The 15,702-nt window shown below is 49.6% G+C and overlaps 1 protein-coding gene across 1 annotated transcript in view; it reads right to left on the reverse strand.

Moving 5' to 3' along the window:
• Window positions 1–15,702, reverse strand: part of LOC119970942 — an 89,033-nt gene that overhangs the window by 44,660 nt on the left and 28,671 nt on the right. The gene's annotated exons all lie outside the window — the stretch shown is intronic.

Genomic DNA, 15,702 nt, shown 5'->3' on the forward strand with positions numbered 1-15,702 from the left:
CCTTCCCCCCCAAGGTCCGAGGAATTCCTGCCAGCTGGCATTTCTCTGAGCTTCTTCCTGCTCCTCCTGTCTGGGTCTGTCACCTCTGTGTCGTCCGCCGGGTCGTTCTCCGAAGTGGGCGGGGTGTACCTTATAGGTGCCCGTCTTTTCCTTGACGACCTCCTTGGAAGTTGTTCTTCCTCCTCCTTGGGGAGAGGTGTCGCGGCGGCCTTGTCGAACGTGTCCATCTCCGACTCTGACGACTGGATGACGGGGTCTGGAGAAATTGCTCGGGGCTGGGGTGTGGGTATCCTTTCTGTCTGGGCTATCCCAGCTTGAGGCGGTCCTGCTTCGCCTGCCTCCAGGTGTGGTTCCGCTGCCCTTATTTGGTCTAGGTGTTTCTTCAGCACCTTACATCCTATTGAACCCTTATTGGATATGGGCCCTGTTTGGGACTCTACCGTGCCTTTGACCCACGTTGGTCCATTCCCATAATTCTTGACCCAAACCGGTGCCCCCACCTGGAAATGTCTCTGCTGCCGACTATTATCATGCCCCCTGCGTTGGGCCTCCTGTTGTTTCTCCACTTTCCCCGTTAAATTTGGGAAAAGGAGACTCAGCCTCGTTCGCAGCCGCCTTCCCATTAAGAGTTCAGCTGGCGGTATGCCCGTTGTGGAATGCGGTGTGGTCCTGTAATCAAACAGCCAGCGGGAGAGCTTTGTGTCCATTGACGCTGCCGGCTGCTTCTCGAGTCCCGCTTTAAGTGTCTGGACCGCTCTCTCTGCCAGGCCGTTGGATGGTAAGGGGCCGTTTTGATGTGACGGACTCCGTTTTCCTTCAGGAATTTTCCAAATTCCCCACTTGTGAATGCCGTTCCGTTGTCCGACACCAATACCTCCGGCAGTCCATGTGTTGCAAACGAGGCCCTGAGCTTTTCAATTGTCGATGCTGTGCTTGCCGCGTTTACCCGGTGGACATCCAACCATTTGGAGTGGGTGTCCACTATCACCAAAAACATTGAGCCCATGAAAGGGCCGGCGTGGTCAATATGCAGGCGGGTCCACGGTCTGCCTGGCCATTCCCACGGGTGCAATAGCGCCGCTGGCGGCACTCTTTGCCCCTGTTGGCACTCCTGGCACCGACATACCAAGGCTGCTATGTCTGTGTCCAAACCTGGCCACCAAACGTAGCTTCGAGCTAGCATCTTCATTTTAGACACCCCTGGGTGTCCGTGATGTAACTCAGTTAAGATTGCGTGACGGCCCTGAGCTGGGACTATTACCCGGGCTCCCCATAATAGGATACCGTCTTCTACGGTTATTTGGTCCCTTCTGCTCCAGTATGGGTGCATCTGGGGCTCCACTGGTCTTTCCAGTTCCCATGTTAGCAGTAAATGCTTCATCTTGGCTAAAACTGGGTCTTTTTGCGTCCACAACCGAATATGTTGTGCCTCAGCCGGTACTTCCCTCTGTCTCCAGTTAGTCCTGGCAGACTTGGGGGCAGTTCTGGGGTTTTCCTTTTTCCCTCTATTCCTCAGGCTTTTCCTGAGAGTGGCTATCTGGTAGCAGGACCCATTGTGGTAGTCCCTCTCACAAGTATCTACCTCCTTTGGTGTGCCCTGTAGTTCCTGCGCCCCACTTACTGCCTTTTCTAGGGACAGTGCGAGCTGTAACGCCTGCCTGCAGTCTAGCTCCGTTTCCGCCAAGAGGCGTTTCTGTATTGTGAGGTTGTTTATACCACACACTAACCGGTCCCGAAGCATTTCATTTAGCGTCGGGCCGAACTCACATTTTTCCGCCAGCCTTCTCAGGCGGATCAAGAAATTCGTGACCGACTCCCTGTCTTCCCGCTTCGCTGTGTAGAATCTGTACCTACGCAAAATGAGGGGTGGTTTTGGGTCGTAGTGCTCTTTCACCAATTCCGTTAATTCTTGGAGGGTTTTTGTGTCCGGCGCATCGGGATAAGTCAGACTACGTATAATGGCGAAAGCTGAGGGTCCGCACGCCGACAGCAGGATAAGCCATCTCCTTTCATCAGTCAGTATATCATTTGCCCGGAAGAAGTAACACATTCTCTCCACATACTGGGACCAGTCCTCAATAGCCAGGTCGAATGCCTCTAACCTCCCAAAAAACGGCATTTTTAAAATGGCAAGGCTTACCCTCCGAGTGCGGCAGCTGGTCTCCGCAAAATTCTTAGTTTACCTCGTCACCACTGTAGTAATCCACGGGAGGCAGGAGTTCCGTCACCACACCAATATTTATTTACAATAACGATATTACAGGAGCAGCTACAAACAGTGCTGCTAGCAGTCCAGTCAACTTAAGACTGGCTCACAAAGCCAACACGGGTGCTTTTATGGGCCCCCTCAATGAGCTATCATTGAGGGAGCTCATACTCCAATTGGACAACCAATAAAGCTAATTGGAGTTCATTACAAAGGGTATGGGGGGAAAGCGGGAACAGGCTATTGAGTTGGATGATCAGCCATGATCATAATAAATGGCGGAGCAGGCTAGAAGGATCAAATAGCCTACTCCTGTTCCTATTTTCTACATTGGTCTAATAGTTCATGGTACTGGTCACATCGGCTTTGACACCAATTATGTTCCACACAAAGTGGTGTGAGATTCTCCTGCATGGGAGCTTCCCACCAATTTATACAGATTTTGACAACAACTAAAGTGCCCAGTTCGCACAAACACTGAAGTTCAGTGAAGTGCTTGGAGCTGCTCTACCACAGGTCTTTGATGTCAGGCATGGCTCAGTTGGTAGTATGCTCATTTCTGAAAGGCTTGGGATTGCCCCCCAGGGCCCTGATTATTAATTTATCTCAAGCAAAAAATCAAAAAAAAAAATAAAAATCTGCCCATCAGCTCAACAGTGTTTGAGAGATCTTGCTGTGTATAAATTAGCTGCCACAATTCCCTACATACAACAGTAACTACACTTGAAAAGCATTTTATTGGCTGCGAAGAATGGTGATATGTCCTGAAGCTCTGAAAGGCATTGTATAAATGTATGTTCGAGTCTTCCCAAATGTCTGTCCAAATCCTCGACCAGGAAATAGTGGGCCAGAAATCTTAATTTAATCTCTCGAATTACAAACAAGGAATGAAGATAACCACGCAAGAGTCTGGCGTACCAGTTACTGACACTATTCAGTACTTTGATAACCAACTTGTGATGCAACAGTCATAAAAAGTGTTGGAATTGAAAAGCTTCCTTGGAACTAGAATTATTAGTGCCCTACTGCACAGTAATAAAAATGGACAAAAACAAGCTGCCTTTTTAAAAAAAAAATTAAATTAAATTTAGAGTACCTAATTCTTTTTTCCCCTCCAATTAAGGAGCAATTTAGCATGACTAATTTCTCAGGGGAGGGGGTCAGCGATAACCCCTGCTTCTTAGGTTCTTAGCGGGTTATAGTTTGGAAGACCCTCTGGCCCAACTACTGTCTTCGGGCACCTCCGCCACCATCCCGGACCTGTTCCGGAGTTATTTTCGGGGCCTTCCGGTGACCAGGCAGCAGGGGTAGAGCAAGCATCTGCACCACCGCCTCCCACTGGCACGGGGCCCCCTGGAGGAGCCGGAGGAGATTCCGCCTGTCGATGATCCCGGTGGCAGGATCAAGGCAGCCCCTGGATTGGTTGGTGGGCCCGTGTCACCCGCCGCACTCAGTGTGGTGGAGGATTTGGGCCTGGAGGGCAACAGTCCGAAGGCTGTCAGCCGCCCAGTGTCGGGAGAGCAGGATGCACGAGGAGCTCTGTAGCGGGGTGCAGAGTTCACTCGTGCCTGACATTGTGTTGCCCCTCACCCCATCTGGGAGACTCCTGGAATCTGGCACATCAAAAGTGAAAGTTCTTTTAATTTTCTGCCTCCGTAGATAGTTCAGGCAGTGCCCTATTGGGCCCCCCTCTACCAACACCCCAACTCCATCCCTCCCCACCACCTTCCTTTCCCCTCTCTCCCCACCACCCCCTTCCTTTCGCTTCTGTTGGTAGAGGCGAGGGTATCTGGTCTCTCCAGTGCAATGTTTAGTACTTGTACCATTTGTTTTTTGTAAACATGTGTTGTGAACTGTTTTAGTAATCAGAGTATCCACACCCGCCCCTCCCCATACATTGGTACTGAGGGGAGGGTAACCTGTTTCTCTAACACAAAATTAGTGTTTGCACTTTTGGCCTTGTATATATTTTTTACTGTTTTAATAAAAAGAAATGGCCAATCCACCTCGCCTGCACATCTTTGGGTTGAGGGCGAGACCCATGCAAACACAGACACAGAGACAACGTGCAAATTCCACATGGACAATGACTGGGGGCCGGGATCGAACCCGGGTCCTCAGTGCCACGAGGCCGCAGTGCTAACTACTGTGCAGTCGCAACAGCTGCTGTTTTAACACAGACCTTTTACAAACTACAACACTTTACTAAGTTTGTATCTTAAATAGATCGTGCTGTAATTTAATCATAAACACATTTGTACCTTGGCTCAAATCAATGAGCACATTGTGCATTCCTTCCCTGGTACCCACCCCTGGTCTTGAAACACAATGAAAGGAGGATGCAGAGTTCACCTTAAGGCAATGCCTACACACTATCAATGGAATTTGACTCCTTTTACACTGGCTTCCTGCCCTTAACTCCTTTCACAATATTCCACAGATAAGCTCCTCACATAATTTAGCAAACTTAGCAAAGTACTGCATAAAGCACCTAATAATAATCTTTATTAATGTCACAAGTAGGTTTACATTGAAGTTACACTGCAATGAAGTTACTGTGATAAGCCCCTAGTCGCCACACTCCGGCACCTGTTCAGGTACACTGAGGGAGAACTCGGGATGTCCAAATCACCTAACAATCACTCTTCAGGGACATGTGGGAGGAAACCGGAGCACCCAGAGGAAACCCACGCAGACACAGGGAGAACATGCAGATTCCGCACAGACAGTGATCCAAGCTGAGAATCGAACCCTGGTCCCTGGCACTGTGAAGCAACAGTGTTAACCACTGTGCTACTGTACTTTCACAACCTCTGGATGTCCTGAAGCATTTTCACAGCCAACGAAATATAGTCGCTGCTGCAATGTAGAAATTGTGGCAGACGTTTCTGCACAGCAAGCTTTCACAAACAGTCATGCTGGCTAAGGGAGAACTTCCTTCAGCTCTTCCTCAATATAGTGGCATTGGATTTTTTATGTTCACCTGAGAGAGCAGACAGGGCCTCAGCTTAATGACTCTTCCTCAGTACTCCAGCGCGAGTACTACCCTGGATTTCATGTCAAAGTACAAATGCAAAATACTGCAGATGCTGGAAATTTTCAGTAAGTAGCATCTGTGGAAAGAGGCGAGAGGCAGCGAGCGAGACCAAGAGGGAGACCGAGGCACACACACAGTGAATGTTTCATGTCAATTTCATTAGAATCTTAGAAAAAATGACAGATATAACCGGTTTTATACAGGATCATGGGGAACAACAAAAATGGACCATCTGTGATAGGATGGAAGGCAGGAGAGCTTAATTAACAAAAGGAATGGTGGTGCAAGGCAAAAGTAAATAGTAAGGGAATAAGCAAAGAAACAAAAGGTGGGTCTAGAGGAAGTGAAATAAGAGAATGGCTGAATCATTACCATTAACTGCCATCCACCAAAACGGAGAGAGTTCACAACCTCAAATCTCCTTCCCTTCCCCTTTGGATTGGATTGGATTGGATTTGTTTATTGTCACGTGTACCGAGGTACAGTGAAAAGCATTCTTCTGCAAGCAGCTCAACAGATCATTCAGTACATGGAAGAAAAGGGAATTAAACAAAATTCAAGAAAATACATGAGAATACATAATAGGGCAACACAAGATATACAATGCAACTACATAAGCATTGGCATCGGTTGAAGCATACAGGGTGTAGTGTTAATGAGGTCAGTCAATAAGAGGGTCATTTAGGAGTCTGGTGACAGTGGGGAAGAAGCTGTTCTTGAGTCTGTTCGTGCGTGTTCTCAGACTTCTGTATCTCCTGCCCGATGGAAGAAGTTGGAAAAGTGAGTAAGCCGGGTGAGGGATCCTTGATTATGCTGCCCGCTTTCCCCCGGCAGCGGGAGGTGTAGATGGAGTCCATGGATGGGAGGCAGGTTCGTGTGATGGACTGGGCCGTATTCACGACTCTCTGAAGTTCCTTGCGGTCCTGGGCCAAGCAGTTGCCATACCAGGCTGTGATGCAGCCCGATAGGATGCTTTCTATAGTGCATCTGTAAAAGTTGGTAAGGGTTAATGTGGACATGCCGAATTTCCTTAGTTTCATGAGGAAGTATAGGCGCTGTTGTGCTTTCTTGGTGATAGCGTCGACGTAGGTTGACCAGGACAGATTTTTGGTGATGTGCACCCCTAGGAATTTGAAACTACTAACCATCTCCACCTCGGCCCCGTTGATGCTGACAGGGGTGTGTACAGTACATTGCTTCCTGAAATCGATGACCAACTCTTTAGTTTTGCTAGCATTGAGGGAGAGATTGTTGTCGTTACACCACTCCACTAGGTTCTCTATCTCCCTCCTGTATTCGGACTCGTCGTTATTCGAGATCCGGCCCACTATGGTCGTATCATCAGCTAACATGTAGATGGAGTTGGAACCAAGTTTTGCCACGCAGTCGTGTGTGTACAGGGAGTAGAGTAGGGGGCTAAGTACGCAGCCTTGCGGGGCACCGGTATTGAGGACTATTGTGGAGAAGGTGTTGGTGTTCATTTTTACTGATTGTGGTCTGTTGGTCAGAAAGTCAAGGATCCAGTTGCAGAGTGGAGAGCCAAGTCCTAGGTTTTGGAGCTTTGATATGAGCTTGGCTGGGATTATGGTGTTGAAGGCGGAGCTGTAGTCAATAAATAGGAGTCTGTTGTAGGAGTCCTTGTTTTCGAGATGCTCTAGGGATGAGTGTAGGGCCAGGGAAATGGCGTCTGATGTGGACCGGTTGCGACGGTATGCGAATTGAAGTGGGTCAAGGCGTTCCGGGAGTATGGAGGTGATGCGCTTCATGATCAGCCTCTCGAAGCACTTCATTACAACTGACGTCAGGGCCACCGGGCGGTAGTCATTCCTTTCAACATTCCAAAGAGACTGTTCTCTCCACAATACTTTTTTTTTAAAAAACGCATTTTATTCAAACTTGGATCAAAGTAGGTTACAGCAAATAAACAGCCCGGGAAACATTCTTCCCAACAATCAACTGTACAGTTTGCACAGATTTTACTCCTTTTTCATTCCCCCCTCCCGCTGGCCGAGCAGCTCCTCAAACATGGTCACAAACATCCTCCACCTTTTCGTTAACTCCCCTGCTGAACCCCTTAACTCATATTTTATCTGCTGTAACCACAGGAAGTCGTACAGGTCACCCAATCATGCTGCTACCCCCGGTGGCGATGCCGACCGCCACTCCATCAGCCTTCCTCCTCTCCATGAGCTCCGGCTTCTCTGAAACACCAAAACACGCCACCAAAGGGTCCGGGTCCACTCCCTCCTCCACTATCCTGGCTAAGACCATGAACACTCCCGCCCAGAATCTTCCCAATTTTTCACAACCCCAAAACATGTGCCCATTATTCACTGGCCCCCACCCACACCTCTCACACTCATCTGCCACCCACTGAAAGAACCCACTCATTCTCACCCGAGTCATATGCACCCTGTGCACCATCTTGAACTGTATCAGGCTCATCCTTGCACAAGAAGAGGTCCCGTTTACCCTTCGCAGTGCCTTACTCCATACTCCACAATTGATCTCCATTCCCAACTCCGCTTCCCATTTTTCCTTGATCTTCACCACCGCTCGCCTCCCTGCTCCCCCAGCCACTTATACATATCCCCAATTCTTCCCTCCCCTTCCACATCCGGAAGCAGCAGTCGCTTCAGCAGGGTGTATCCCGACAAACTAGGGAACCCCTTCCAGACCTTTCGTGCAAAGTCCCTAACCTGTAGTTACCTGAACTCACTACCCCTCGGCAGCTCTACCCTCTCCCTTAGCTCCTTCAGACTGGCGAACCCTTCCTCCAAATACAAATCCCTCACCTTGACCCACTTCCCTCCACCTCCCGTATACACTCTCCATCCCCCCCAGCTCAAACCCTTGATTCTCGCACAGCGGCATTAGCACCGACATCCCTTCCACCCTAAAATACCTCCTCAGCTGATTCCATATCTTCACTGTGGACTGCACCACTGGGCTCTCCGAATACCTACTTGGAACCATTGGCAATGCTGCCATTACCATAGCCCTCAAACTAGACCCCTTACAAGATTCCTCCTCCATCCTAATCCACGCTACCCCTTCTCCTTCCCACCACCGTTGCACCTTTGGCAACCCCCCTGCTGCCTCTGCCTCTGTAGCAGGGTCATCCTCACCCTTGGCACCTTCCCCGCCCATACAGAGTCAGAGATGATTGTGTCCACTTTCCGAAAAAAGGCATTTGGTACAAAGATTGGGAGAGCCTGAAAGATAAACAAGAACCTCGGCAGAATATTAGTTTTCACCACTTGGACCCTTCCCGCCAACATTAAGTGCAGTGTCCACCACGTCTTAAGATCCTCCCTGGTCTCCTCCACTAGCTTCATTAAGTTCCATTTATGGAGCCCCGTCCATTCCCTCGTTACCTGAATCCCCAAGTACCTAAACCTATCCCTCGCTACCGTAAATGGCATCCCCCCCAAATTAGCCCGCTCTGCCAGCTCATTCACCGGGAATACCTCGCTTTTCCCTACATTCAGCTTATATTCCGAGAACCTTCCAAACCTCCCCAACAGGAGCATAATCCTTCCCATACTCTCCAACGGATACAAAACATACAGCAAGAGGTCATCGGCATAGAGCCACACCCGATGCTCCCTCTGTCCCCTCATTATCCCGTCACTCTGCCGACCCCCTGAGAGCCATCACCAATGGCTCTACGGCCAGCGCAAACAGCAGCGGCGACAGTGGGCACCCCTGCCTCATACCCCTGTGTAAGTCAAAGCTTTGTGAGCTCATATCATTCGTCCTCACCCTCGCTCTTGGCGCCACATACAGCAACCGCACCTATGCTACAAATCTCAGCCCAAATCCAAACCTTCGAACAAGTACCGCCACTCCACCCGATCAAATGCTTTCTCTGCGTCCATGGACACCACCACCTCCGGTACCAGAGCTCTCGACGGATTTATCACCACATTCAACAGCCGTCTTATATTACTCGCGAGCTGCCTGCCCTTCACGAAGCCTGTTTAATCTTCTGCAACCACCTCCAGGACACAATCCTCCATCCTCCCCGCCAAAAACTTAGCCAATACTTTCACATCCGTGTTCAATAGTGATATGGGTCTATACGACACACATTCCACTGGATCCTTCCTTTTTTTGGGGATTAGTGTGATTACTGCCTGCTTCATCGTCTCCGGCAACTTCCCCTTCCCCAGTGCTTCATTAAATGCCCCCAACAGATGTGGTGCCAGGTGCACTGCAAATTCCTTATAAAATTCTGCCGGGTACCCAACTGGCCCAGGGGCCTTCCCAGACTTCATACCCCTGATACTATCTAGCACCTCCCTCAGCCCCAGGGGATGATCCAACGCCTACCTCTTTGCTTTCTCCACCTGGGGAAATTCCAGCTCGTCCAGAAACCGTCCCATGTCCCCCTCCTCTCCTCTTGGGTCTGCCTCATAAAGTCCCTGGTAATACTCTCTAAATGCCTCATTTATCTTCCCTGGCTCTGACACCACATCCCCAGCCCGGTTCTTCAATATTTCCCTGGACACAGCCTGCCCCCGCAGCTGGTGCACCAGCATGCAGCTCGCCTTCTCCCCATACACGTATTGCACCCCTCTTGCCCTACACAGTTGCTATACCGCCCTCCCCATTGTCAGCCTGTCAAATTGCCCCTGCAACTTTTTCCTCCTCGCCAATCCCTCCACGGAGGGCACCATCGAATATTCCCTGTCCACCTCCACTGTCTCGCTCACTAGACGGTCATGTTCCGCCCTCCTTTCCTTATTCGCACGAACCGTATTCGCACGAACCGTAAATGAGATAATTTCTCCCCGGACCACTGTCTTCAGTGCTTCCCAAAAAATGCCCGCCCTCACCTCCCCATTCTTATTGAACTCCACATAATCCCTAAATCGCCAACCGCACCTTATCATAAAAATCTCCATCCGCCAACAACCGGGTCAAACCTCCAACCTGGCCTCTGCTCTCGTCCTGTACTAAACCAAATATCCAGCCAATGGGGTGCACGGTACAAGATAACTATCCCCGCATACTCTGCCCCCTCCACCCCAACCAAAATCTCCCGACTCACTACAAAGTAATCAATGCTCGAATACACCTTATAGACGTGTGAAAAGAAGGAATACTCCCTTCCCCCTGGGTTCTGAAAGCGCCATGGATCCACCATACCCACCCTCTCCATGAACCCCCCCAGCTCCCTTGCCATTCGTACCCTACCCATCGACCTGGGGCTCGATCTATCCACCCTCAGCTCCAGGACACAGTTAAAATCTCCTTCCATGATCAACTGGTACGTGGCCAAATCCGGGATTGCTGCCAGCAACCCCCTCATAAAACCCACATCATCCCAATTTGGGGAATACACATTTACCAACACTACCGGTGCCCCTTCCAATACCCCCACTCACAATCACGTATCTCCCACCCGGATCCCTTAGCTCCTTTGCACTCACGAATCCCATTTTCTTGCTCATTAAAATCGCCACACCCCTCAATTTTGAATCAAAGCCAGAGTGAAAAAACCTGCCCAACCCACCCTTTCCTTAACCTAACCTGGTCCTTCACACGGAGATGTGTCTCTTGCAAAAAGACCACCCCCGCTTTCAAGCTACTGAGGTGCGCGAACACCCGCGACCTTTTAACCGGCCCATTCAGTCCCCGGACATTCCACGTCACCACCCTTACCGGAGGCTTGCGCCTCCAATCCCCCCTACCCTCCGTCATCTTCCCCACTTAACTCCTGCCCCTTTAATTCCACTCTGTACCTAGCCCATCCCCTTGACCATGTCATCTCTCACCCCCTGCTGCAGAAACCCCCCCCCCTCCGCTTTTCCCCTTCTTTCCCCCCCCCACTTCCCCTTCCCCCCCCCCCCCCCCCCTTCCTCCCGGCCACCCCTCTTGGACTTCTCCCCCACCACCTCACTTCCATTCACCAGCGTAACCTGTTGGCGTGCCTGCCCCTGCACAAAGGCACATCCTAATGAACCCCCCCCCCCCCCACTCCTCAGCTCCAAGAAGGTGGCCTCCTGCTGGCCTTACCCTTCCCCACCCAAACAAGGACTTCGCCTGAACTCCAGGTAGCCTTCTCCAAAAGCAAATAAACAGATGTTAAACACAAACAGTCCCATAAAATGGATGGGAACATCCATCCCCACATAAACTTTTCACCCCTACAACTCCTTACAATCTCAACATTGACAGAACCCCCCCCTCCACAAAAAAAGGTGAAAATCCCCCAATCCCTACATCCACTTCAAACATGCTCCCGACCATTATATAGTGCCAGCACCCTGGTTCCCAAGCACTATCCACTCAGTTCTCCCCCAGTTTATGCTGCTTAATGAAGTCTTCGGCCGCTTCTGGGGTCTCGAAATAACACTCCCGGCCTCTGAACGTCACCCATAATTTCACCGGGTAGAGCACCCCAAACCTGATCTGCCGCTGGTACAGCACCGCCTTGGCCTTGTTGAAACCTGCCCGCCATTTTGCCAACTCGGCTCCGATGTCCTGATAAATCTGGACGTTATTTCCCTCCCAGTCGCAGCTACGCTTCTTCCTGGTCCACCGTAGAATTTTCTCTTTCTCCACAAATTTATGGAGCCTCACGATCACCGCCCACGGCGGCTCCCCAGCCCTCGGCTTTTGCCTCAGAGACCTATGAGCTCGGTCCACTTCAGGTGCCTTATCTAGCACCCCTTCTGCCACCAGCCACGCCAGCATCCTCGAGACATACCTCGTGGCACTCACATCTTCCACCCCTTTAGGGAGGCCCACTATTCGCAGGTTCTGTCTTCGAGGTATTTTCCTGCTCCTCAACCTTTGCCCTCAGCGTTTTACAAAGGTCTCCTAGGAGCCTCACCTCCGCCTCCAGAACCACCACACGATTACTGTGGTCCGAGATCACTCCTTCAATCTCCCGGATCTGTGACCCCTGCACCTCCAAACACCTCTCCATCCGCTCCAAAGTACTCTTTAGGGGTGCAACAGCTTCTGCAATGGCCTTTGCATGATTCTCACGCATTTCTTTCCTCTGCTTATGGAATTCCTCCTTGATAACATCAGTTCCTGTATCTGGGGGCTTTCCAGCTTGCCCCTCCCCCGCCTGCATGCTGGAAGAGGCTGTTGCTGCAGCACCAGACTGTTTCAACTTTCCAGCCAAATTTCTCACTGTTTTCTGCCGGGTCTGGCGATCAGGAGACATACCATTCCAGGGGTAAACTACTCCTTTAACATTCACCTATGCCTTTTCATCAAAATTCCACCTGGATCTGTGTGAAAAGAGCCCTTTTCTGTGACTTTAAGCAGGAACAGCCCTACATGTGACCACTCACTCCATGGTCACAACCGGAAGTCCTCTCCACAACACTCTTGCCCATTTGTCAGTCACCCACAACACACCCTTCTCATTTCACACAAACAGAGGCAAGGTTCCCTTTTATTTCAATGGAGCTCAATCTAAGCTCAAAGGGCAGCATCTTATCTTTTGATGAGGCACTTTACAGCCTTCCAGACTCTACATTCCAGTCAACTATTTCAAGTCATAACCACTGTCTCCACTTTTCAGATGGCGGTTGATGGTTCTGCTTTTAGCCCCATTTTCAAAGCCTATGGACCCATATTTTGTACTTTATTTGTTAGTTCTTGGGATTTAATCATCACTGCATTTATTGTCCTGCTCTTGTGCAAATGTTGGTGAGCTGCCTTCTTGAACCACTGTAGTCCACAGTGCTGGTAGGAAGGATTTTAACCCAGCTACAGAGAAGTAATGGAGCTCTTGTTCCAAGGTAGGATGGCATGCGACTTGGAGGTGGTGGCGTTGGCATATATCTGGTGTCCTTGTTCCTCTAGGTGGTAGAGGTCTAGGGTTTGGAAGGTGCTGTCAAAAGAGCCTTGATAAGTTACTGCAGTGCATCTTGTTGCCACTGCGTCAGAGGTGAATGCATAAGATGGTGGATGGGGTGCCAATCAAGCAGGCACCTTTGTCCTGGATGGTGTCAGCCTTTCTGAGTGTTGGTGAACCTACAATCATCCATGACAGTGGGAATTATTCAATCACACTCCTGACTTGTATCATGTAGATGGTGGATATGCTTTGGACAGTCAGGCGTAGAGCTACTTGCCACAGAATTCCCAGTCTCTGACCTGCTCTTGCAGCCACACTATTTATATGGCCATTCTAATCAACAACAGCTCCCAGAATGTGGCCCCATTAACATCTCATTTTTCCCTTCTACCATCATCCCTTTCATCAATGAATCTCTCCTGCCTTATCCCCCATCACAGACATTCCCATTTGTTCTTGCATAAACCACCCCTAACCTTTCTGTGTCTCTCAACCTGCTAAAAATGTTATATTCCTAATTACTCTGCTTCTCTCTCCACAAACACTGCCTGGACTGCTGAGCATTTCAAGCACATTTTGTTTATGTAGTCCTGGCACAGGACATCAAATTAGAAAATGTCAGAAGGTCACAGCAGATCCACAAGGATGTAAAATGGCTAGTTAACCGTTCATGCATTGTCAAGATTTACCTCAATACCAGGGTAAGAACATTAATCACAGTAGGTCTGACAGCATCTGTGGAGAGAGAAGGGAGCTAACATAGAGTCTGGATGACTCATTGTCAAAGCTAGAGAAAACTAGAATAAGGGTCAGATTCATACTGTTGTGGGGGAGTGTGGAGCGGTGAGGCTGGTTAGGGGTCAGTGATAGGTGGATATTGACAAAGATGTTGAGAACAGAAAGGCAAAGGAATGTAAATGACAGTGATTAATACTAAGAAAGGTGCTGATAGTGACACATAAAGAGATTTGAATGTGTGAGTGGCAGAACAAAGATGAGCAGTGTGTCAAAGGACAACTAGGAGCAGTTGGCCCAAGTAGAGTTGGGGAGAGAGCGAACAACAGTGAGAGAAAAACAGATCAATGGAAGAAATGTAAATAAATTGAAAGAAATAAAAAAGGGGTGAAGGTGAAGGAGAGCGTTCACAGTGTGAAGTTGTTGAACTCAATGTTAATGCCGAATCAGGAGATGAGGTGCTGTTCCTCCAGTTTGTGCTGGGCTTCACTGGAACATTGCAACAGGCCAAGGATGGACATGAGGATGCAAGAGCAGGACAGCGAGTTGCAATAGCAAGCGACAGGGAGGTCTCGGTCCTGCTTGCGGATGGACCGGAGGTGTTCTGCAAAGCAGTCACCCAGTCCTCGTTTAGTCCCTCCAATGTAGATAGACCGCATTGGGAGCAGAAAATGCAATAGGCCAGATTGAAGGAGGTGCACGTGAAGTGCTGCCTCACTGGAAAGGGTGTTTAGGCCCTGGGGTGGTGAGAAGGGAGGAGGTAAATGGGTAGGTGTTACATCGTCTGCAATTGCATGGGAAGGTGCCATGGGAAGAGGGTGAGGTGTTGGGGGCGATGGAAGAATGGACAAGGGTATCCTGGAGGGAACGGTCCCTGCAGAATGCTGACGGGGACTGAGGGGGAAGATGTGTTTAGTGGTGGAATCATGCTGGAGTTGGCAGAACTGGTGGACGATGATTCATTGAATGCGGTGGCTGGTGGTGTGAAAAGTGAGGACAAGGGGGACCCTATCCTGGTTCTGGGACGGAGGGGGTGAGAGCAGAGGTGCAGGAGATGGGTCGGACATGGTTCAGAGCTCTGGCGATCATTGTGGGTGGGAAACCACAATTGAGGAAGAATTAAGCTCATTTCGATAACTTTTTCATGACTGACTGTAGAAAGAAAAGGAAAAGAGTTATAAAGAACTTGCATTTATATAGCAAAGAACAACAAGAACAATACAGCACAGGAACAGGCCCTTCGGCCCTCCAGGCCTGTACCAGCTATGCTACCAACCTTGGCCAAAACCCTCAGCACTTCCTTGTGCCGTATCCCTCTATACCCATCCTATCCATGTATTTGTCAAGCTGCATTTTGAATGCCGTTAATGTATCTGCTTCCACAACCTCCCCTGGCAAGCGTTCCAGGCACCCACCGCGAGAGATCACAAAGCACTTTACAGCCAATTATGTACTTTTGCAGTCTCTGTTCTAATGTAGGAAATGTGGCACACAGCAAGATCCCACAAACAGCGTGACATTATTCAGAAAATCTGTTTACTGTGATGCTGCGGGATATCGGGAGTAAATTCCCTGCTGTGCTTTGGAATTGTACCGTTGAACCTTTATGTTCACATGAGGGGGAACTCAGAGCTTCCACTTAAAGCTTAATCCAAAGTGGGCACCTCCAGCAGAACAGCTCTGCTTGAGTACTTCACTGGAGTGTCAGCCTTGATCTTTCTGCTGAAGTTGTGGAGTTGGACTTGAACACACAAACTTCTGACTCGAGAAGCATGTCTTACCAACGGAGCCACAACTGAAACAGTAATCAGTGGAGCCAACACAGGTAAATGAAGTTCAAATGCAGGGTGATGTCATGGAAATTCACCAATTTATAATGTGTGGTAATTTCACCGG

This window comes from Scyliorhinus canicula, chromosome 9 (assembly GCF_902713615.1).
Source record: "Scyliorhinus canicula chromosome 9, sScyCan1.1, whole genome shotgun sequence".
In the NCBI taxonomy this organism is placed as follows: domain Eukaryota; kingdom Metazoa; phylum Chordata; class Chondrichthyes; order Carcharhiniformes; family Scyliorhinidae; genus Scyliorhinus; species Scyliorhinus canicula.